Source organism: Orcinus orca, chromosome 2 (genome assembly GCF_937001465.1).
Source record: "Orcinus orca chromosome 2, mOrcOrc1.1, whole genome shotgun sequence".
Classification (NCBI taxonomy): domain Eukaryota; kingdom Metazoa; phylum Chordata; class Mammalia; order Artiodactyla; family Delphinidae; genus Orcinus; species Orcinus orca.
Genome location: NC_064560.1, coordinates 79,319,402 through 79,344,250, shown reverse-complemented (window position 1 = coordinate 79,344,250; position 24,849 = coordinate 79,319,402). Strand labels below are relative to the sequence as shown.

General features: G+C 39.1%; 1 pseudogene; it reads right to left on the bottom strand.

Annotated features, from left to right (window-relative positions):
- Positions 1-11,215: 11,215 nt before the first annotated feature.
- Positions 11,216-15,076, bottom strand: LOC101286457 (centromere protein K-like; annotated as a pseudogene).
- Positions 15,077-24,849: the final 9,773 nt, after the last annotated feature.

The following is a 24,849-nucleotide window of genomic DNA, read 5'->3' as shown; positions in this document are numbered from 1 at the left end:
GGCCAGGAGGACTGCGTTCCGCAAGGTACCATCCCGGGAATAAACTCGAGCTGGGGGGCAGAGCCAGGTGGGACATCCCTCAGCCTCCCAGCCTCTGTCTTCCAAGCTTCTGTAGGATCCTTCAGTTTGGGGAATTTCCATCAGTGATCACCAATAGTGCTCGCCTAACTCCCCTACTGGTTCTCTCCTGGGAGGAAGGAGGGGGGGAATTCTTGTGTTGTGAATTTAGAATTTTAGCATATAATCAGTCTTTACTTAGAAAAATAAAGTGCTATTTTTATATCCATATACTTTTATTTTATAATTATGGTCTGTAAAAAGTTGCTTATAAACTTATTTGTAATATTGTTTTCATTTCTCTTTTATCTAATTTAACTGGTCTGCATTTTCAATGGGCATACCACTTTAACAAAGCTAAATTTTAGGTTTTGTCTTGCATTCTTGGGTATTTCCTTTTTAAAAAATTCCATAAACTAACTCAAGAAAATTTGCCTGGATGGGAAAAAATTTCAGCTGAGTTTCAAGATTTATGTGAAAAATGTGAATTTTGATAATTAAAAATGTTCTTTGACATGTTTTGTGTGTTTTGTCAACTTTTGAAATAAATAAGTCAGAGTTCTTTCCAAAGTAACTACTGATCTTCGTTTATCTTCACCCCTACTGTATGCATCACCACTCCCTTTCCTTCCTCTCACCAGCTTGCAGTGGAGCACATTTTGCTGCCTCAACATCATTGCCCAATGGACCCGTTTCTCCACTGCTGTTCTCCTTCCAGCTTCATTGCATTTTACAAAAATATGGCAGAAACTTTAGTATGTCGCATTCCACTACATAAATAAGTCAATACTTCAAACTACTACAAAAATTATGAATTCCTTATTTCCTTAATGTTAATTATTTGGAGGGTGACCTTAAAATTTTTTTAAGTAATGATTGAAAACATTAGGACTACTGGAAAATTAAGGGGGAGGCAAGGAAAAATTCCAATGCAGTAAAACTACTAGTGTCATAGTTAGGAATGATCTTCAAATATTTCCAGTCCTTTTTTTTTTTAAATAATCAGAGACATGTTGGCTGTATGTATGTATTTTTTTCACCATGTAGACCTTATTTTAAGGAGTGCTAATGTTACAAATTGAAAGAATAACCAATTCAAAAATTAGGAAATGAAAGTCCACCTCAGCCTTCTAAGTTGTACAGGTAAACCTTGCAGCATCTGAATTTTGGTTTCCTTCTGCTCAGATCTACACTTATGAGATGCCCTCATTGAATGTTTCTATGTATGCTTCATTGTATACATGTGTATTATACAGTTCATTCAGTGGCAAGTGTTAAATTAGCTGGTAGCAGAATGTATTTGTTCAGGAATATGCCAAGTTTGTAATATAACTAAAGAGAGGAAAATTTCCTTATATGTTGCCTTTTTTTGTTGGGGGGGTGTCAATGATTCAATTCCTTCTGAATCAAACACTTCTTAAAGGGGCATATGTTTTACAGTGGTGTTATGCTGTATTAATTCTTTAAAACTTGTATTTTTGGACCCTTCTGAGGGGAAATTACTCATTACTTGATGAACTTAAGTAATTAGTAATTCTGAAAAAAAAAATTTTCTGGCCAACGTAGCCTGCTTAGAAAACTAAAACCATTAGAAATGTTTCACTCGAAGATACGTGCTTACTAAGCCCTTCCCGTGCCAGTCTTTACCAGCAAGACCAACCAGCACCGCAGCCCAGAGGAAATACGTTATTACCCGGCGCGGCTGGCTTGCCCGCGGGGCACTCTGGGAAGGTGACGTACTTAATGGAGTGAGGGGTGACCGCGGGGGTGTGTCTTGTCTGTGTCTGCACGGTGTAGCGCGGGATGTTGCTGCGGTAGGTGTCGCTGCACTTCTCTGTCTTCATTTCCACTGCCCAGGGAAACCAACACGTTTCATAATTGGGTTTTTTGTTCCTTCGTTATTATGTTCAGGATTTAGTTTTTTAAAACATGGATTCGCACCTACACACTTAGAAATGTACCCTAGGGCTTCCCTGGTGGCGCAGTGGTTGGGAGTCCGCCTGCCGATTCAGGGGACACAGGTTCGTGCCCCGGTCCGGGAAGAACCCACATGCCGCGCAGCGGCTGGCCCCGTCCAGAGCCTGTGCTCCGCAACGGGAGAGGCCACAGCAGTGAGAGGCCCGCGTACCGCAAAAAAAAAAGAAAAGAAAAGAAATGTACCCTATATAATACAGATTTTAAAAGACCTCATTTCCCCTTTTTATCTCTTATTTTCTTCCTTTAGTTTTGACATTACAAAATGTGGTTTAAAGAGAGCTTTGGATTTTATACAGAACGATATGAAAATATTTTGCATTGATTCTATGGCTATAGAAATCATCTGTGGGCAAATATGTGTGCCTTCCTTTTAAAATATTATTTTGTGCTGTTTTTAATATATGAAAAAATGTTTTAAATGTATTTCGGTAAAGTTGATGGTTGAGTTCATTCTTTTGTTTTTTTTATTTTAATGAGACTCCTTTTATTTAAAAGAAAAAGAAGTATTCAGAGTTTTCTTCTGATTCTACCAGTCACTTTTCTAAGGAAGTATTCCTGCATACATACAGCAGAGACAAGGGCTTCTTAAAGATAATTGCCACAGTATCATTTGCTTTACCTTTAAAGCTCATACAGGTTTTGCAGATCAGTATATAGTTTGTTTCACTTTCCTGTGTGTGTGTGTGTGTGTGTGTGTGTGACAGAGAGAGAGAGAGAGAGAGAGAGAGAGAGAATGGAGGAAATTGAACTTCTATAGTTTCCTCCTATCTGTATCTCCCCTTTCCAATGAACACAAAGCACATTTTTACATAATTTCAGATTTATACACTTGTATTTTGAATGAACTGATAGATTTTCTCTTTGTAATTCTCAACTTCAGTAAAATGAAGCTGAATTTCCTCTGGATGTTTTGCTGCCCCTTTTTCCAGTCATGGGTGGTACTTTCTCTTATGTAAGTAGAAATCTTACATATCTCTGGCCTCTCACTGATTACCCTCCACTTCCATGCACACCCTGTCTAGTCCACCACCTCCTCTGTTTGTTATGGATGCTTAGAAAACTTTTCTTAATCTTAGAAACATTTTTCATATTGCTAAAGCAATCATCATTTCACTTAAAATTTAATCACACTGTTTAGCCCTTTCCTCATTTTTAGATATTTGCTTTTTTTTTTTTTTTTCTGTAGTTCTGCTTGAGTCTTCTGTATCTCTGGCAAGGCAGTGATTTCCCCACTTGAGTGTGCATCAGCATCAACTGAGAGCTTGTTAAAACAGAGTGCAAACCCCCACCCAGGTTTTTCTAATTCACTTGGTCTGGTTTGGGGCCTGAGGATTCATATTTCTAACAAGTGCCAGGGTTGATCTGAGGACCACACTTTGAGAGAATAGTTCAAACAGTGGGACTGGGGTTCACTAACGGGGTGGAGAAAATCACTAAAGTGCACCAAGTCTGAGAGTGCAGAGCTGAAGCCCAGTTTAATATTGGACTCAGCATGTAAGCCAGTTTCTTTTTGCTTGTCCTTGTATTTTGAAGAAACTTTGTGCTTAACATACCTCCCAGTATTACTGTTATGACAACACGTGTGAAAATATACTTTATTTTTAATTTTGTATAGGTGTTCTGCCTTTACAAATATCAGTGTCTACCCCTAGAAGACCCAAATATCTCAATTTTTGTGGTTGAGTAGTGTAATATCCTGTAAATATATCCTAAGCAGGTTTGTTTTCAGCACTAATGGAAAACACCAGTGTCAGTTTTTGTTGTTGTCAGCAGTTGTATGTTTGCTGAGTATTTATGACCTGAAATAATATATTTCTTCTTAGAAAACATTTTTTTACATAAGGATGCCTTTTTAAAAGAATAAAGTATGGCATTTCTGTTGAAAAAAATGAGTATGCTTTACATACTCAAACTTTCTTAAGGCAAAGGGGGGAGGGGTTTTAGTCATAAACTCAATTCTGGAGGCAAAGGAGTTGTTCAAGATCCCCCAGCAGTTTAGTTAAAATTAGGAGTCTATCTAATCTGTCTCCCTGGCAAGTAAGCCCTTAAGCAATATGCTAGACCTTTGTTACTCAAAGTGAGGTTTGTGAACCAGCAGCATTGGCATCACCTGGGATCTTGTTAGGAATGCAGATCTCAGCTCCCACCCCAGGCTTACTGAATCACAACTCACAGGGTAACAAGCTCTCTGGTGAATCCTATGCTCACCAGACTTAAACTGCCTCCCAAATCTCAAGTCCCAGAAGCAGAGTTAAGCCCAGAGAGCATTTGGATGGCTTTGTAGTTATGTTCTAAGTCAGCTGCTGTTTAAGATTTGGTTTGGAGAGTTACCCAGGTGTGGGACCCTTTCAAATAGACAGGGGTGTAAAGCCCTAGAGGTATAGTATCTTCTCTTTCTACCTCAGGACACCTTCCAACTGACAGGGCAGAGACATCCCATGATTTGCCTGGTGGGGACAGTCACAAATTCTGGGCGTGGTGTAAATCCAAAGACGGTTACGATATCCCAACTGTGCAAGGCTCTTCTGACAGGATCACCTTCATGCATGACTGGTTCTGACCCAAAGCCGATGGAACCGGAACTAGCACTGCAAGTTGTATTTGTGAAGGATTCTGAAGCACCCAGGTTTAAGAAAATTGACATCAAGCAGGTGAACCGAGTTTGACCTGAGGCTTACTCAGGAATCAGTAAGGAAACAGGTGCATGCTTTAATATGCTTGAAAAACACATGTCCTGAAGGAGTTGTAGACCCTCCCGGAGAATGTTGCTGCAGAATAAGCTGGGAATCATTTTCTGTTTGCACTCAAGAAGAGACTTCCTTCTATTAGTCTAAGGAGAGCCCGACTGATTATTCAGGTAAGCAACAGTGATGCAGAATCCTAAAGCATGGGGTTTAATTGTAATACAGATGACATGCAGGATCAGTTTTTCCAAGTCATCCTGTAGTTAAGGGGCTCCAGCCAGAGAGATGAGCTGAACTCCTAGGGAAGTGAGTAGCCCAGGGCTTGGTAAAAGACATGTATGTTCAGCCCTGGGCCTGTGATCATGTCAGAACTCAGAACCTGCTTCCATTTTCTGGTCAAGCGACCAAGGCTGATAAGAAGGTGGGCACAGCCATCCAGACCAACTCACAGTGGTCCTCCTTGGCACATTAAAACCGTTGTACTTTTGAGCAGAACCTAGGATTATTGGGGTTTGAGTACAACAGAGGATGTGAATGGAACCAGTACCAGCCAACATCTATTGAGTACTTGCTCTATATTGGTCACTTGTTCTTGCTCTCCATGGAATATTCCATTTTACAGATGATAAAAATGTCATACAGGGAATTCCCTGGCGGTTCAGTGGTTGGGACTCCATGCTTCCACTGCAGGGGGCCTGGGTTCAATCCCTGGTTGGGGAACTAAGATCCCACACTCCGCACAGTGCGGCCAAAAAAAAAAAAAGTCATACAAAGAGGCTAAGTGCCTTATTCAGGCCTACACGCAAGTGAAGAAATAGAAGATGCATGGCTCTCCTAAAACTACTGGGTATCCCTTCCCAATCTTGACCTCCTCTTCCAACAGAGATAAATCCTCCATGCTGTTCTTTATAATTTTATCCCTTGTGATTACATATTTAAGCTATAGGAATACAGTTGATATAGTTTTGCCTGCTCTTAACTGTATATATTTTTTTTCACTTAATATTATGTTTTCAGTATTCATCCATTTACTTGTAACTACAGTTGTTCGTTTTCATCTCCAGATAGTATTCTATCATTATCCATCTGTATCTATCACCACTATATCTATATCTCATACCACTATATATATATAGATGTGTATATATACATATATACTTATGAATATTTGTGTGTACATAGTAATGTTAAATATATGTATATATGTATGAATGATACCATTATATCTATATCCCAGAGTAGATGTGCCCCTTCTATACCTGACTATTGTTTAGGTCACATGAAGTCTGCAGTTTTCACCAACACTGCTGCCATGAATATCTAAGTATGTGTATCCTTAGACCCTAGCACTTAAATGTAAGAGTAGACCAGACACGTTCACTTAGCAATGTGAAAACTGACAAATGATGATTGTTAATAGATACCTATATGTCCAGCAGGAGGTTTTGGTGAGGATTGAGGCCTCTGGTTTAGTTATGGTGATTTTCTGGCTACTTAAATACAAATTCCATTAGTTCCATCTATCTCTTTATTAGACTGTGAAAACAATAATGGCAAAATCCATATGATTATTTTCTTTGTTGACTTAAACAGGATTGTGTGTGTGAAATACTGAAGTTATTCAGGATTGAGGCAGGAAAAGCTAAAATTTCGACCTCTTTTTTCTTTTCATCTATGCCTCCAAGCATATGGTACACATGTTAGTTATTTGTCTATAAAGGGCTCTTGGGGGAAAGACAGTTTCCAGTGCTTTATGTAAATCACAGAAGAAGTATCTGTATGCCTATAGATTTTGTAATTCTTCGATTCTCAAAATTAGCATTGCTAGCTCCCCTTGTGTACCTTCCACACTCTACTGGCTGCACACCCCCTTTCCTCTGCTACCATTTCTGCAAATGTACTCTATGAAGCTTTCAATATTGTACTCTTGGAGTCTTCCTTTCTGTATTAATTTTTCCAAATCATTTAGAAGGACGTTTGAGAGAGGAGTGGGGCTAGAAACTGTAATCCATGTGAAAGTAATGGTGCCTCAGCATGATAAACCAAATGTGGCAAAATATTTAAAATTAGTGAATCTGGGTAAAGAGTAAATGAGAATTCTTTTTAATATTCTTGCAATTTCCATGTGTTTAAGATTGTTTCAAAATGAAAGTTAAATAATAGCATGGGTATACCCATTTGTTTAAAATTTAAAAAGATAAAATTTATGTAAACTTATATATTAGTAGAATTCCTCCAGGAGTATACACAGACACTGTTAACACAGGTGTTGATGTAAGTCTTGGTGTGGCAGTCTGGTAAAGGAACAGGGATCTAGGTATCATTCAAACTAACATAATTCTGAAAGAAGGGGCTATTCATAATCATTCCAGGATAACGGTTGTAAACTGAGCCTTTACGAGGCAGATAGAGATATATGGTCAACAGAGGTTAAAAGCAGACTTATCACTGTATGTCGTTTTGTGCATTTGATTTTTTAAAAATATATTTATTTATTTACTTTGGCTGCAATGGGTCTTGTTGCGGCATGCGGACTTCTTAGTTGCTCATGCATGAGGGATCTAGTTCCCCAACCAGGGATTGAACCTGGGCCCCCTGCATTGGGAGCATGGAGTCTTACCCACTGGACCACCAGGGAAGTCTCACATTTGATCTTTTTAAACTATGTGAACATATTAGCTATTCAAATACATAAAAATAACATAATTAGATAAGGAACCACTTAAATATTCATAAAAATAATAAGCATCAGGAACTGGCAGAATTATTGGAATATCCTTAGAGTTAAGAGAATTAGGTAGATCTGTTCTATGAGTACTCAAAAAGTGTAAATCTAAATATCTATACTTGTTTCAGAACCTAACATTTTCTCACAATAGAAAAACTTTTTATACAAATACTTTTATACTTACATAACTAATACATACATATTTTATGTATTTTAAATTTTTTAAACAAATGGGTGTAAGTGCTCACTTGGGCAACACATGTATTAAATACATGGGTATACTCTAACCGTACTATTTTTATTTTACTTTTATTTGGAAACAACCTTAAAATTATAGAAATTACAAGAATATTATTAAGAACTCTAACTTACCCTTTACCCAGATTCACTAATTTTAAATATTTTGCCACATTTTGTTTGTCATGTCCCTCTTTCCCACTATGTGTAAACTTTTTTGTTTGTTCTGGCCAATTTGAGAGACTGTTGCAGACATCATGCCACGTATGCATATATACTTCCTAAGAACAGGGATGTACATTTAGATACCCACAGTACAGTTATTAATTCAGGAACTTTAACATTTATGCAATTCTTTTATCTAATCTACAGTCTATATTCCAGTTCCTTCAGCTATCCCAATAATTTTCTTTATAGCATTTTTTTTCTGTTACAAATCTAGTTCAGGACTATAGATCCAATCAAGCTGCCATGGCTTTTTTTTTTTTTTTTTTTTTAACATCTTTATTGGGGTATAATTGCTTTACAATGGTGTGTTAGTTTCTGCTTTATAACAAAGTGAATCAGTTATACATATACATATGTTCCCATATCTCTTCCCTCTTGCGTCTCCCTCCCTCCCACCCTCCCTATCCCACCCCTCCAGGCTGTCACAAAGCACCAAGCCAATATCCCTGTGCCATGCGGCTGCTTCCAACTAGCTATCTACCTTACTACGTTTGTTAGTGTGTATATGTCCATGACTCTCTCTCGCCCTGTCACAGCTTGCCATGGCTTTTTAAGATTATCTTTAATCTGGAATGGTTCCTTAGCCTTCTTTGATTTTCATGTGGTTATTATTCTTGAAGCATACAAGCCAGGTATTTTATAGAATGCCCTCTGTGTAGGTCTGTCTGAAATGTCTTCAAGACTGTGTCATCTTAGCAAAGAAATACACCAGGGAATCTTTGAAGGAAGAAATGAATCAGATGATGATAACATGTAACAGTTACTTCATTTACTTCTATTTTAAATTTCTAATACAGTTCCATGTAACTGTTTAGCCCTTTGGATTATTACATACCCACTGACTAATTTTCATTAAATTTTTGCCTTGTAATGATTAAAAAAAAAAAGTTGCCAAGCTTTATTTAGGTTGCAATCATGATGCCTTTTTGGTTTGCAAGAAACAATTTTTTACTATCATAGTCCAAAATGATGTTTTATAACTACATCATTCCTTCAGTATTTTGTAGTTGACATTCTATAAGAAAGGACTTTTCTCCCCCATCCTCCCATCTTGCCCCCCACTCATTTCTTACAATGTGGAAAGGTATTTAGAAGCTAAAGTCTCAGTGCTACTAATAGATTATTGCTTTTAGGTCCTTTCAGATATATAGACATAGCTATGTATATAACTATAACTATATATAGTATATATAACTATATGTAGTTGTATATAAGTATATATAGACATATAAAATCTGTATGGGGTTGTGTATTTTTTTCAAGTATTTATAATGTGTTCAATCCCAATTCAGTCACACAGGATTTTTCCTTGCCTTCTTCCATTCCCTATTTGTATCACTTCCTTCCACATTGACAACCCTCTCTCCCAAAGTTGTCTTCTCTCCTCCTCTTTCTCCCCTTCCTTTCCTCTTCTCCATTCCCCTTCCCTCCCATTGGTTGTCAGGCTGGAGGAGCACAATGCAGGCATCAAAGATTTAATATCAAACTTTAGAAAATGTCACAGAAAATGAAAACAGGCTTCTGGAAAGTGAGAAGGGCTTGATCCAAGAGGAAGAGGAATAATTGTAGGCACTCAGAGCCTCGAGTGACCTTGGCTCAGGGGCAGCTGCAGAGACCCTGTATCACCCTCGTATTTGTCTGAGCCTTGCGTGGCAGAAGAAGCCTCAGACCCTGGGCTGAGTCCCAGCCAACCTTCCTTGATGCTGCCACACAGTTTCCTATGAAAGTCATATTGACATTTTCTTCCAAGCTATGTCCAACATTTCTTTTTCTGTTGGATAGTGAACACGAGGTCTGGGTTCAAGCAGTGATTCTTCTGTCAGTATCAGACTCTGCAACAGGAGAAAAATCATATTTTTCAAGTAAAGTTAAGTAACCAAATTTCAAGTTTGCCTAAAGAAGAGAATGAAAAACCTACTTCTTTAAGATTGAACTTTGGGGTTCTGAGTAAGGAGGTCTCTGAGTAAATGTTGAATAGGTGATTTATTGGTTTTTAAAGTTTCCTTGGTGGAATGGACAATTATATTGCTTTATGAAAGAGAGGGAAGGATATTTTATGCATAAATATTTTTCTTTTATTGTGCCCATGTCCTTAGTTTAAATTCTTAGAAGATAGATTACTATCTTCATAAATCTATGAATCTATGTCCTGTTATAGCTATACATTATTGGAACTGAGTTTTAACAATTTTAAAAGCTGTTTTGTAATTGAAAGTACATTGCTACAAGCTAATTTTTTAAAATTTATTTTTAGTTATTTTAATTACAATTGCATAGTCTTTGATTACCAGGAACTTCACAATTAGTTTTGCTTCCACTTTTTTGCTTAGTTTTTAAATTAATTAATTAATTTATCTGTCTGTCTATCTATTGGCTGTGCCACGTGGCTTGTGGGATCTTAGTTCCTCGACTGGGGATTGAACCCAGGCCCCGGTGGTGAAAGCACTGAGTCCTAACCACTGGACTGCCAGGGAATTCCCTGTTTTTGTTTTTAAATTAAAGTGTTTTATTTACAGAAAAGTCACAGGAAAGGATTACAGAAAAGTCCAGAAAAGGATTAATACAATTTTATGAACACAATTTTGTTGGTAATAATTAACAGAACCAAGAGTAGTTTAATATATAATATCATTTGGTATATAATACACATTAAAATAGTTTTCGTTTTATGAAAGTTTATAAGTTTATCCATTAGTTTTCATGCTAACTCTATCCATTAGTATTTTATATTCCTTTTTTTAAACAAATCTAAAACTAAGGCAGTATACATGAAACAGATTTGATAAATATTTTAAAATCTTGCTATCTTCTGTATCAGATACTACTTTAATTTTAGAACCATCTTCAAATAAAATAGTCTGTCCATTATAATTCCTAAATGAATGAGTTAAGCATCAAATGGACATCAAAATACGTAAAAGAAACTCATAAAATTTTAATGGAAAATATTGCATTAGCAATATCATAAATTAACAAAGAATTTTTAAAGAGTATTGCATGAAGTAAGGTACATTAAATGTTTTGTAATGATTAGGTCTAGAATATTTTTTACTTGCATTCTTTTTTTTTTTTTTTACTTGCATTCTTGTTCACATAGTTTAAAACACTAAAGCACAGACTTGAATGAAAGAGAACTATATTAAAATGAATAAGATTGCAGCATATGCCATTTTAAGAATAAAAGAAAGATGGACTAAGTGCTTTGATTTTATGTTCTCCATTCAAGTAGTCTTCAGTGTTTCTGTTATCTTTGAATAACAAAAAGGATTCTTTAAGTACTGTGTGGGAAAAAAAGACCACCTTTTTACTCATAGAAGAATTCTAATCTTATTTGGATTGAATCGTCTAGATGTCTCAAGGCAATTCCTTTAAGTAATAGCAGTTCATTATAAGGTGGCCAAAAGTAATCACTAATTTTGACATATGGATCATGTGGGACATCAAAAAATCTATTTATATGAATCTCTAACATTTCATGTAATGCTATCAGTTATGCAGTTGATTTTTTAATGTTTTTCTTTTTTCCTCTATATTTTTGTTATCATTTAAAAATTTCTTTTTTTTTTTTTTTTTTGGTATGCGGGCCTCTCACTGTTGTGGCCTCTCCCGTTGCGGAGCACAGGCTCCGGACGCGCAGGCTCAGCGGCCATGGCTCACGGGCCCAGCCGCTCCGCGGCATGTGGGATCCTCCCGGACCGGGGCACGAACCCGTGTCCCCTGCATCGGCAGGCGGACTCTCAACCACTGCGCCACCAGGGAAGCCCTAAAAATTTCTTTTTAATTAATTTATTTTCAAAAAAATTTTTGAAGTTTATTTGCTGTATAAAGCTGTATGTTACAGGTGTACAATATAGTGATTCACAGTTTTTAAATGTTATGCCTTATTTATGGTTATAAAATATTGGCTATATTCCCTGTGTTGTGCAATATATCCTTGTAGCTTATTTTATCAATAATAGTTTGTGCCTCTTAATCTGATACCCCTATATTGCCCCTCTGCCCTTCATTCTCCCCACTGGTAATCACTAGTTTGTTCTCTATAGCTGTGAGTCTGCTGCTTTTTTTGTTGTTGTTATATTCAATAACTTATTGTATTTTTAGGTTCCACATATAAGTGATATCATACAGTATTTGTCTTTCTCTGACTAATTTCACTTACCATAATACCTTCCAAGTCTATCCATGTTGCTGCAAATGGCAAATTTTTGTTCTTGTCCATGTATATATGGAGCAAAATATATGTTCCATATATACATAAAATGGAATGTTACTCAGCCTCTTTATCCATTCATTTGTTGATGGACACTTAGGTTGCTTCTATATCTTGACTGTTTTAAGTAATGCTGCTATGAACATTGTGGTGCATGTATCTTTTTTAATTAGTGTTTTTGTTTTTTATGGATATATACCCTGGAGTGGAATTGCTGGGACATATGTTAGCACTATTTTTAGTTTTTTTTGAGACACCTCCAAACTGTTTTTCACAGTGGCTGTACCAATTTACATTCATACTGGCATCGTATGAGGGTTCTCTTTTTCAAGTCCTGGCTAACATTTATTATTTGTGGGTTTTTGTTTTTTTTTTTTTTTTTTTTGTATTTTGGCTGCACCACACGGCATGCAGGATGGTTCCCCAACAAGGGATTGAACCCAGACCTCTGCAGTGAAAGTGCCAAATCCTAACCACTAGGCCACCAGGGAACTCCCTTATTTGTGCTATTTTTGATGATAGCCATTCTGACAGATATGAGGTGATACCTCATTGTGCTTTTGACTTGCATTTCCCTAATGATTAGCCATGTTGAGTATCTTTTCACGTGCCTGTTGGCCATCTCTATGTCCTCTTTGGAAAAATGTCTATTCAGGTCTTCTGCCCATTTTTTAATCAGAAGGAGAAATTAAGAAAGCAATCCCATTTACCATCACATCAAAAAGAATAAAATACCTAAAAATAAGCCTACCTAAGGGATCAAAATACCTGTACTTGGAAAACTATAAGACACTGATGAAAGAAATTGAAGACAACACAAACAGATGGAAAGATATACTGTGTGATTGGAGTGGAAGAATCAATATTGTTAAAATGACCATATTACCCAAGGAAATCTACAGATTCAATGAAATCTCTATCAAAATACCATGGGTGGGACTTCCCTGGTGGTCCAGCAGTTAAGACTCCGTGCTTTCAATGAAGGGTGCCCAGGTTCGATCCCTGGTCAGGGAACTAGATCCCACATGCCACAATTAAGGGCCTGCATGCTGCAACTAAAATGATCCTGCATGCCACAACTAAGAATCCAGCACGCCACAGTGAAGATTCTTCCTGCTGCAACTAAGGCCTGGCATAGCCAAATAAATAAATTAATAACTATTTTTTTTAAAATGCCATGGGGGCTTCCCTGGTGGCGCAGTGGTTGAGAGTCTGCCTGCTGATGCAGGGGACACGGGCTTGTGTCCCCGTCCAGGAAGATCCCACATGCCGCGGAGCAGCTGGGCCTGTGAGCCATGGCCGCTGAGCCTGAGCATCCAGAGCCTATGCTCCGCAACGGGAGAGGCCACAGCGGTGAGAGGCCCATGTACCGCAAAAAAAAAAAAAAAAAAAATGCCATGGATATTTTTCACAGAACTAGAACAAATAATTTTAAAATTTATATGGAAATGCAAAAGGCCCCAAATAGCCAAAACAATCTTGAGAAAGGACACTTTTGGAAGAATCAGGCTCCCTGACTTCAGGCTATACACAAAGCTACGGTAATCAAAACGGTATGGTACTGGCATAAAAACAGACACACAGGTCAATGGAACAGAATAGAAAGCCCAGAACTAAACCCAGGTGCTTATGCTCAATTAATCTACAACAAAGGAGGCAAGAATAGACAATGTTTTTCTTTTTCAATTTTCTATCAGTTACAGGAAAATGGTCTTCTCAAAACTCACCCAAGGTAATCAAGAGTTTCTCCTTAAATTCTTTTTTTAAACATCTTTATTGAAGTATAATTGCTTTACAATGTTGTGTTAGTTTCAGCTGTATAATAAAGTGAATCAGCTATATATATACATATATCCCCATATCCCCTCCCTCTTGTGTCTCCCTCCCACCCTTCCTATCCCACCCCTCTAAGTGGTCACAAAGCACTGAGCTGATCTCCCTGTGCTATGTGGCTGCTTCCCACTAGCTATCTGTTTTACATTTGGTAGTGTATATATGTCAGTGCTACTCTCTCACTTCATCCCAGCTTACCGTTCCCCCTCCCCGTGTCCTCAAGTCCATTCTCTACGTCTGCATTTTTATTCCTGTCCTGCCCCTAGGTTCATCAGAACCTTTTTTTTTTTTAAAGATTCTATATATATGTGTTAGCATACGGTATCTTTTTTCTCTTTCTGACTTACTTCACTCTGTATGACAGACTCTAGGTCCATCCTCCTCACTACAAATATCTCAATTTCATTTCTTTTTATGGCTGAGTAATATTCCATTGTATATATGTGCCACATCTTCTTTACCCATTCATCTGTCAATGGACACTTAGGTTGCTTCCATGTCCTGGCTACTGTAAATAGTGCTGCAGTGAAAATTGTGATACATGACTCATTTTGAATTATGGTTTTCTTAGGGTATATGCCCAGTAGTGGGATTGCTGGGTTATATGATAGTTCTATTTTTAGTTTTTTAAGGAACCTCCATACTGTTCTCCGTAGTGGCTCTATCAATTTACATTCCAACCAACAGTGCGAGAGGGTTCCCTTTTCTCCACACCCTTAATTCTTTTATATTAAGCATTTTTGTTTTCAGCTTATTAAAGGTTCTCAATTCAGAAAAAAAGTCACTATGTGATGTTTCATTGTTTACTATATTAAGAGATTCCAGTATCTGTTGCTGTTCATCCAGCCACTATTTTTTCTTTATCTTTTCATTCTTTGACATTACCATTCTAGACAGTACCATTTGTAGATCATGTCTTAATTTTTGGAACTCTTCTTTTCCTAATGTTACCAGAACATCTTCATTCAGTGGGATTAATTTAGGAGTTTCTTTCTGCCATTGACTAATTCCAGTGGTGGTTAAACATTTCACTGACATAATTAATGATAACTGAGCATTTGAATCAGTGAATGTCTCAGTTCCAGCAAGCAATGTTTTATTCTGACATTCTTCCACATCATTTCATATTTCTTCACCTTCTTTGGTAAGTTCTTCTTCAGCATCTCTAGTGTCTTCCACATCTGTAGTACACTGTATCTTGCTGATTCAGTGACTCGCGCTTATAATTTTCTTAGCCTTATGATAATTTAAAAAGTTTTAGGACCTTGGGCAATCCCTTAAACCAGTGGTCCCCAACATTTTGGCACCAGGGACTGGTTTCATAGAAGAAAGTTTTTCCACAGACCAGGGTGGTGGGGAGGATGGTTCAGGCGGTAATGTGAGAGATGGGGAGCAGCAGATGAAGCTTCGCTGGCTCACCCGCCACTCTTGTCCTGCTGTGTGGCCCAGTTCCTAACACGCCGTGGACCGGTACCAGTCCACAGCCCAGGGATTGGGGACCCCTGCCTTATACTATCTGTGCATGAGTTTCCTTATCACTCTATTCAGAGAATGTGCTAGAGAATAAAGGAGTACTTGAAGGGAAGCCCTCAAGTTGATCAGTTTCCTTAGTTCCCTACCACTTTGTCTTTCCCTCCTAACAGGTGGGTTTTTGGAGCTGTCATTGGTGCAGGAGCTAGATAAGAGTGGCACTTGAGGCCTGGCTGGACTTTGGGCAATTCCCAATTCCAGCACGTGGGAAGTTTTCCCCCACACCACCAAGCAATTCTCTAGGTGTCCTGCAATTCAACTCAATTCTGACATTATCTATCCAGTGATAGCATCAGATTCCACAGGTTAAGGACTCAGTCCCACAAAACTGCCCCCTTCTGCTTCAGATATCAATCACAAGTTTAGGTTGTCACCTGTGTCTCTGATCAACTGGCTAAAAATCAGAGGTTCCTACGATCCCCTCCTTGGGTTCAATTAATTTGCTAGAATGGCTCACAAGACTTAGAAAACCAATTTACTCACTAGATTATCAGTTTATTACAAAGGATATTAAAAGTTAGGAATCAGCAGCAATAGGAACAGATACCTAGAGTAAGGTCCTGAACAAAGGAACTTCTGTCCCCATGGAGTTTGGGTCCAGCACTGTGGCGAATGGAAGTGTTCTAGTTCACAAACCTGGAAGTTTTAGAAACCCCATCCTTTTGTTTTTTTATGGAGTCTTCATTATATAGGCATGGTTGATTAAATCATTGGCCACTGGAGATTGATTTTAATTTCAGCCCCTCTCCCCTCCTCAGAGGTCTGGGGATGGGACTGAAAGTTCCAGCTCTCTTATCAATTGGTTATCTTGGCAACCAAGCCAGCCCTCACCCTTCCCGACCTTCCAAAGCCACCGTATTAACATAACAAAAGATACCTTTTTCAATCTCAGCACCAGAAATTCCAAGGGTTTTAGGAGCTCTGTGCCAGAAAGGGGGACCAAATATATATTTCTTATTCTAAGTTGCAGTATCACAGGTATCCAGCTCCCAAGTGTTGCAGGAAAGAAAGTGGGGCCAGAGAGAATGGTAACATCCCAGGTCACATCCAAGTCCCTGGGATAGCTACCGAGTGTGGGTTCTTGGCTTCACACAGGAAAGAATTCAAGAGCGAGCCATAGTAAGTTGAAAGAAGGTTTATTTAGGGAGATACATACTCCATAGAGTGTGGGCCATCTCAGAAGGGGAGAGGCACTAGGATACAGGGTTGTCAGTTTTTACAGGGGTGGGTAATTTCATAGGCTAATGAATGGGAGGATTATTCCAACTATTTTGGGGAAGGGGGCGGGGATTTCTAGGAATTGGGCTACCACCTGTGTTTTGGCCTTTTATAGTCATTGGCCTCAGAACTGTCTTGGTGCCTGTGGGTGTGTCCTTTAGCTGATATATTACAATGAGCATATACTGAGACTCAAGGTCTAGTGGAAGTCAATCATCCACCATCTTTGACCTAGTTGGTTCTAACTAGTTTATGTCATGTCCTCAATGGCTATCATTCTTTTAAAGGTTGTGCCTTGCCCCCTTCCTGTCTTACCAGCAGTAAGGGGTCTCTCCTTCAGGGCTGGGGCTCCATATCCTGTGAAATGCCAGGCAGCCCCAGTGGCAAGTTGCAACCATTATGGCACTCTCCTCAGCCCATCACTTACCACCACAGAGCCACTGCTTCTGTTTTTTAGTTTTGCCTGTTGGCCCTCCTCTACTAAGCCCCTGTTTATACTAGCAATGATGCCAGATATACTAAATGGTTTCTAGCTTATTTCAGTCTTCTTTGTTAATTATACTGTGCCTCCCAGCGGTGAGAGTCATTGATTCCGTAATGTTGATTGAATGTTTACTCTTTGTCAGCCCATTTGTGGAATTGTTGACAAAACAGCTATGACTCTTGTGGGGAGCTAGTTTGGAAAAGAGACAGGGCAAACAATCAGACAACTTGCTGTCTACAAGAGGACAATGAGCTAAGTGCCTGGTGTTTAGGAGCCTAGTGGAGGGTGATCAGGAAGAGATTCTTAGGAAAGTCATTAATTGGGTTGGGCTCAGGGGTGAGCCCGTGGTTTGGAAATAGAGGGATTTGATGGAAGTTCACAGACAAGGAAACTGAACACATCAGAGGCATTGCCAAAAAGCAAAAGACCTGCCTCACAAACATATGGAGAGAGAAGGGAGAGCAAAAGTTTGGGATTTAACATGTATATGGGCCCCATAGAGTAGAGGGAACATGGCATTCATTGAAGGATTTTTATCAGTGTTGTTCTCTGGTGAGATAGGGATAAGTCTACAGGATAATTGGAGAAACAGAAAGAATGGGATCATAGAGATACATTTGGGAATGATTCAAACTGTATTCATTTATACTGAGGGTCAGAAAAGTACAACCTGTAGTCAAATCCAGACCTCTGCCTTGTATGTATAAGGCTTGTGAAATAAAATTGGTTTTTATATTTTTAAGTAGTTGAGAAAAATCAGAGTACTATTTCTTCAAATTTCAGTGTCCATAGTAAAGTTTTATTGGAATACAGTCGTGCAAATTTGTTTACAGATTGTCTATGGCTGCTTTCACACTACAATAGCAAAGTTGAGTAGTTGCTACAGAGACCTATATCTCTTAAGGCTTAAAATATTTACAGCTCTTTACAGAAAAGGATTACTAACCTGTAGTTTACAGAATTAAACTAATTTTGTTGAATGCCCATGTCAGGGCAGGCTATCAGTTATTCATGTATATGTTGTAGGGGATCACAAGTTAAGAATACAAGACCCCTTTCATTTTAGAGCTTCCATTTTGGTGGAAGTTAAATTTTTTAATAGGTGGGTTTATTTGAAATCTAGATAGAAATACTGGCATATGGAATGTGAATTATGTTATGGCATCTCTGCCTCTGAAAACCTCCTGAGAGACTTCCTGAAGGTAATGCTGTCCAAACTGAGACAAGGATGGAGAGAGGTTAGAGGCCAGAGGTAAGAGTCTGAAATTCGGATGTGAAAGGACCATGGAGGAATGGGGAGTGTTTCTGTTACCAGGTTCGTCGACAGAACCCATGCTGGGGTCCTAGCCTGGCTGAGACCCCTTGTTTCAGCCAGGGAGGTTCTTTTTCTGATCGGATCCATGCAGTCAATAATGAAACTGATGCTGAGACTGGAACAGCAGTGGCCAAAGAATGGAGAAGCAGGAACCTAGTTCACAACTCAACTTCTCAACCCAATTCAGGCAGAGACACCAAATATATAGGAGAGTCGAAATAAAAGGGAGGGTTTTGGAAAGAGTGGGAGGGATATTCATGAGTTATCTGAGACAGATGAGTGGTTTGGACCCAAAACTGATGCAACTCTCCTTTTTAGTCCTTGTGTGGAATTTTCTGGTTGTTGTGGCAATCATCAGCTGTTCTGGCGCTGGTGGGTGTGTCATTTAGCTAATGTGTTACTGTGAGTGTATAATGAGGCTCAAGGTCTACTGGAGGTTGAATCTTCTGCCATCTTGGGCCTAGTTAGTTCCAACCAGTTCTTGTCTTTTTTTGTCTATGCAGCTTCCTCCTGAAACTTAGATTAAGTGTAATTGGTTTCCATTTGAGAGAGTGGCAGGGGTATGATTCTTGGGCAACAGCCTTGGTAACATTTCTTGTCTTGTTTGTGAAGTGGAAAGCATTTTTGGAACAGGGTAGGGAAGGGAGAGGAGACATTGAAGGATCCCAAGGAGAATGATCCATGCCAAGTCCTCTAGATTGGAGATCGCTTTGCTCTAAACATGTCATTTCTAGCATGCGTGGCCTATTTGGAGTAAACACAATTAAGGGAGGTTCTAAACAGGAGAGCTTTCAGTGCAACGGTATCTGAAAAGTTGCCCTCAAATAAGGTTAGGTATTAGAAAGCTCTTCCTGCTTTTGAGAAAAGTGAACTCTGGGTGTTCACTCTTTGGGACTATGGCAGAGAAGTATTATAAATTGTGTGGCTTATATTCTTTCTCCTTTTTGCACTCTTCCTGCTCCTTCCCACTGAAGATTCCCATGAGTGGCCTCTGAATTGTGTAATTAATGAACCTCTTGCTGAAATATACACTTACTTATATTCCATGATTTTGTGTAAAACTTGTCTTTAAGAATCAGGGACAGCTTAACATGCCCTTTGGCATCAAGATCTGGGAGGCCAAGTTTGGTGTCTTATAAACTTTCAGGGAACCCAGATTCCTGATATCTGGTAAGAAGGGTGGTGCTGAAATGTGAAGGTGTTGGGAGGGGAGACGGATTTTGATCATAGTGCACCTTTGGACCAACGGACTAATGATGGTTGGGGCCAGGGTAGTGGGGACCAAAGAAATATTTTACTTATTTTACATTATCAACAGAATTTATTGTTGATACAAATGTTAATTAAATATATTTTACCAATAACTTATAAAGCAATTGATAGAACCAAAACAATTTCCCTCTAAAGGTATAATACTGACTTTTTTTGTTTTTAAAAAATTTGCATCTGGTCTTGCTTTTCATGAATCTAATAATTTGCTTACTCATCATAATGCTAGGCACTATTATTTTTTATTGTGGTAAAATTCATGTTAAATAAAATTTACCATTTAAATGTACAGCTCAGTGGCATTGTGTGTCACCTTGTTCTGCAATCATCAACCATACATCTCCAGAACTCTTGCAAAACTGAAATGGTACCCACTAAACACAATTCCCCATTACTCCCTATTCCCAGCCCCTAGCAATGACCATTCTGCTTTCTGTCTCTATGAATCTGACTACTCTAGGTATCTCATATAAGTAGAATCATACAATATTTGTTCTTTGCTGTCTGGCATATTTCACTCACATAATGGCCTGACATTTCATCCATGTTGTAGCTATGTGTCAGAATTTTCTTCCTTTCCAAGGTTGAATAATATTCCCTGGTATGTACATACCACATGTACATACCACATATGGTATTTCTGTTTTCTTTTGTTTTTTTCCCCCAGAAATAACATAGAGATGAATCCATAACAGATGCACCATTTTACCTTCCCAAGGGCAAGGCACAAGAGTTCCAGTTTCTCTACATCCTTGCCAACACTTTTTTTTTTTTTTTTTTTTTTTTTGCTGTGCGCGGGCCTCTCACTGCTGCGGGCTCTCCCGTTGCGGAGCACAGGCTCCGGACGCGCAGGCTCAGCGGCCATGGCTCACGGGCCCAGCCACTCTGTGGCATGTGGGATCTTCCCGGACCAGGGCACAAACCCGCGTCCCCTGCATCGGCAGGCTGACTCCCAACCACTGTGTCACCAGGGAAGCCCATTTTTATTATTATTATTTTTAATACAATAGTTATCCTAATGGGTGTAAAGTGGTATCTTGTTGTATACTGATTTTTACTGATTGGTATATCTTCTTTGGAGAAATGTCTGTTCAAGTTATTTCCCCATTTCTTAATCAGATTGCTTTGTTGAGTTGTAGGAGTTCTTTATATATTTTGGATATCAGTTTATAAGATTGCAAATATTTTCTTCTGTGGGTTGCTTTTTTCACTCTGTTGATTTGGTACACAGAAATTTTTAATTTTGATATACTCAAGTTAATCTATTTTTCTTTTGTTTCCTGTGCTTTTGGTGTCATATTCAAGAAATTGTTGTCAAATCTAATATTACAAAGCATTTCTCAATGCTTTCTAAGAGATTTATAGTTTTAGCTTCTAAGTTTAGGTCTTTGATCCATTATGAGTTAATTTTTGTGTATGATGTAAGGTAAGGGCCCAACTTCATTTTTTTTTGTTTTTGCATGTGGATTTCCAATTTTCCCTGCACCATGTGTTGAAAAGACTGTCCTTTTCCTATTGAATGGACTTTACACCCTTGTTGAAATAATTTGACCTATATGCAAAGGTTTATTTCTTGGCTCTCTATTCCATTGGTCTATATGGTTTGCATTCTTCTTTAAAAATATTTTTTAGGCTTTACATTTCAAAATCAGCATTCCTAGTACAGCATATAGGAATAAATACAGCAGGAAAGATTTTTTCAAGTTGTATTCAGAAATAATTGCCAGACATCTCTTTATAAGTTTAAGATGTTATAGCATGATGGTTTCATTTACATATATTGTGAAACGAAGATTTAAAAAAATATTTATTTATTTATTTGGCTGCTCTGGGTCTTAGTTGCAGCATGCGGGATATTTGTTGCGGCATGCGGGATCTTAGTTGTGGCATGCAGGATCTAGCTCCCTGATCAGGGATGAACCTAGACCCTCTGCATTGGGAGCATGGAGTGTTAACCACTGGACCACCAGAGAAGTCCCTGAAAGGAAGATTGTTAATTACACTATTCTGACTAGGAATCCCTGACAACTTTTGTGATGTAAGTCAGGTGACTAACATAGAGATCAGCAAACTTTTTCTCTAAAGGGCCAATTTAGTGGAGAGACAGAGATTTATTTTAAGAAATTGACTCATGTGATTGTGGAGGCTGGCAAATCCAAAATCTGCAGGGTAAACTAGCAGGTTGGAGACCCAGGGAAGGGTTGATGTTACAGCTTGAGTCCAAAGGCCATCTGCTGGCAGAATTCTGTCTTTCTTAGGGTACCTCAGTCTGCTTTTGCTTAAGACCTTCAGCTGATTTAATGAGACTTATCTACATTATGGAGGATAATCAGCTTTACTCTAAGTCTACTGATTTAAATGTTAATCCCATCTGAAGAATATTTTCACAGCAACATACAGGTAGTGTATGTATACAGGTAGTGTTTGACCAAATATCTGGGTACTGTGTCCTAGTCAATTTGACACATAAAATTACCCACACAGTCAGATAGTAAATATTTTTGGCTTTGTGGACCAAATAGTTTCTGCTGTGTAGGGGAGGAAAAAGCTTTCCTCAGTCTTCCCCCTGGCTAGGTCTGAAAATTAAACTGAAAAAGGCATGCAAATTTATTTATGACTTAAAAATTTTTTTGGCAGCACCGCGGGACTTGCAGGATCCTAGTGCCCTGACCCGGGATGGAACCCCGGATCCTCGGCGGTGAAAGCATGGAGTCCTAACTACTGGACTGCCAGGGAATTCCCCATGCAAATTTATTTAATGTGAGTTTTGTGTGACACGGGAGCCTTCATTTCTAAGGAAATTAATACCTGTAGAAACAGACCTTGAGTATTTTTATGCTAGGTTTGATGAGGAATAGGCAGTTGTATAGAAATATGATAAGTCAGAGAGGATGAGGTTAGTGTAGAAAACTGGGGAAAATTTATTAAAACCTGTTTGTTTTGATTCTTCTTGGCATCCTTTTGTCTTTGGAAATAAGGATGATCCTTCCCCCAGGGTATAGGGGGGCACATCTCACATGAGGCTTTTATGACTTGTTTCAGAGGAAGAGGGTTGGGAGAAGATCAAAGTGACCTTCCTGCTTCTGCCATTTTCTCAAACACCTTGAGCTTAAAATATTCAATATGCCAAGGTGCCGTATGTTGGGGTAGTATGCCCTTAACCCCATCTGTTGTAACTACTCAACTGTGCAGCTGTAGCCATAGCTAATATGTAAACAAATGTACAAAGCTGCTGGGGGATAATAGAAAAAAATATATATCAGTCTCTGCTCCCAGGTCCTGGCATAGAGCTCCTAAAACCTTTTAAATTTCCTAAGTAATAAGAACACTAGGAGCATCTCTTTTTCTAATATTTGGTCTTTGACCTCATCCTTGTCACAGGGCTCCTAAATCTCTTGTAAGTTCCTACCTGATAAGAACACTTGGAGCATCTTCTATTCTAATGAGGTGACTCTGGGTGGGCTCCTGGTCATCAGAAAGACAAAGCCATGCTTAGAAGCTTGGAATTGTTCAGCCCCACCCTGCACCTCTCCTTAATAATTGACCATGCCTACGTGAGGAAGCTACCATAAAAATCCCCAAAGTACAGTGTTCCAAGAGCTTCTAGGTTGGTGAACATATCAATGTACTGGGAGGGTAATGCACCCCAGGTTCATGGGACAAAACCTCCTATGCTTGGGACCCTCCCAGACCTCACCGTAAGTATCTCTTCATCAGACTATTCAGCTGTATCATTTATCATATCCTCTAATAAACCATCAAATGTAAGTAAAATTTTCCCTAAGTTCTGTGAGTTGCTCTAGCAAATTAATTGAACCTGAAGTGGGAGGAGGTTATAGGAACCTCCAATTTGTAGCCAAGCCAGACAGAAGCATCAACTGGAAAAAAAAAAAAGCACAACCTAAAAGTTGAGAATTATGTTTTATTCAGCAGATTTTCTGAGGTCTTAAGCCCAGAAGACAGCCCCTCAGATAGTTCTGAAGGACTGTTCCCCAGAGGTAAAGGAGGAGCCAGGATATATAGAAATTTTTGCAAAAAACAAACAAACAAAAACTCCCCCAAAACCAGGTAGTGGGAATATTAAAAGATTACTGTTAATTAAAGAAAAACCAGCTATCTCAAGTTAATGAATTTAACACTTTTCTTTGTTTGGGAAGATGCAAGAGTCTGGGCTCATTGAAATCATTCCTTTGATATGCACCTTAACCATCTAGGGGATGGCATCCTGTTTTTCTCCATCCTGAATCCCCTCAGGGTGCACAGTTGGGGGCGGCTGCTGTGGCTGATGGCTTCATGGTGGCAACATCCTTTGTTTACTAATATGGCAGTCTACATTCTCTGTCCACAGAAGTTATGGGTAACCTGGGGACATGTTTCTTGCATTTGGAATCTGATGTGGGGTGGGAGCAGTCTTGTGGGACTGAACTGTGGGATCTGACCTGTGGGATCACACTATATCGAGGTGGTTAGTGTTAGAATTGAGTTAAATTGTAAGACACCCAGCTGGCGTAATGGATAACTGCTTGTTGTAGAGAAAACCCCACACACGTTTGGTGACAAAAGTGTCAGGAGTGAAGTATTGTATGCGAGTCTGGTAATTGTGTAAGGCTAAAGGAGAAACACACAGGAGTTAGGGACCTGGATTTATCCCTACTCAGGGAAAGCCTGGGTTTTTCTTTTTATTTATTTATTTTTGGCTGCATTGGGTCTTTGTTGCTGCGCGCAGGCTTTCTCTAGGTGCGGCGAGCGGGGGCTACTCTTCGTAGCGGTGTGAAGACTTATTGTGGTGGCTTCTCTTGTTGTGGAGCACGGGCTCTAGGCGCGCGGGCTTCAGTAGCTGTGGCACACGGGCTCAGTAGTTGTGGTTCGCGGGTTCTAGAGCGCAGGCTTGGTAGCTGTGGCACAGGGGCTTAGTTGCTCCTCGGCATGTGGGATCTTCCTGTACCAGGGCTCGAACCCGTGTCTCCTGCAGTACCAGGCGATTTTTTTTTTTTTTTTTTTTTGCCAGGCGATTCTTAACCACTGTGCCACCAGGGAAGCCCGTGCCTGGGTTTTTCTATTCAGGCATGTTCTGCATGC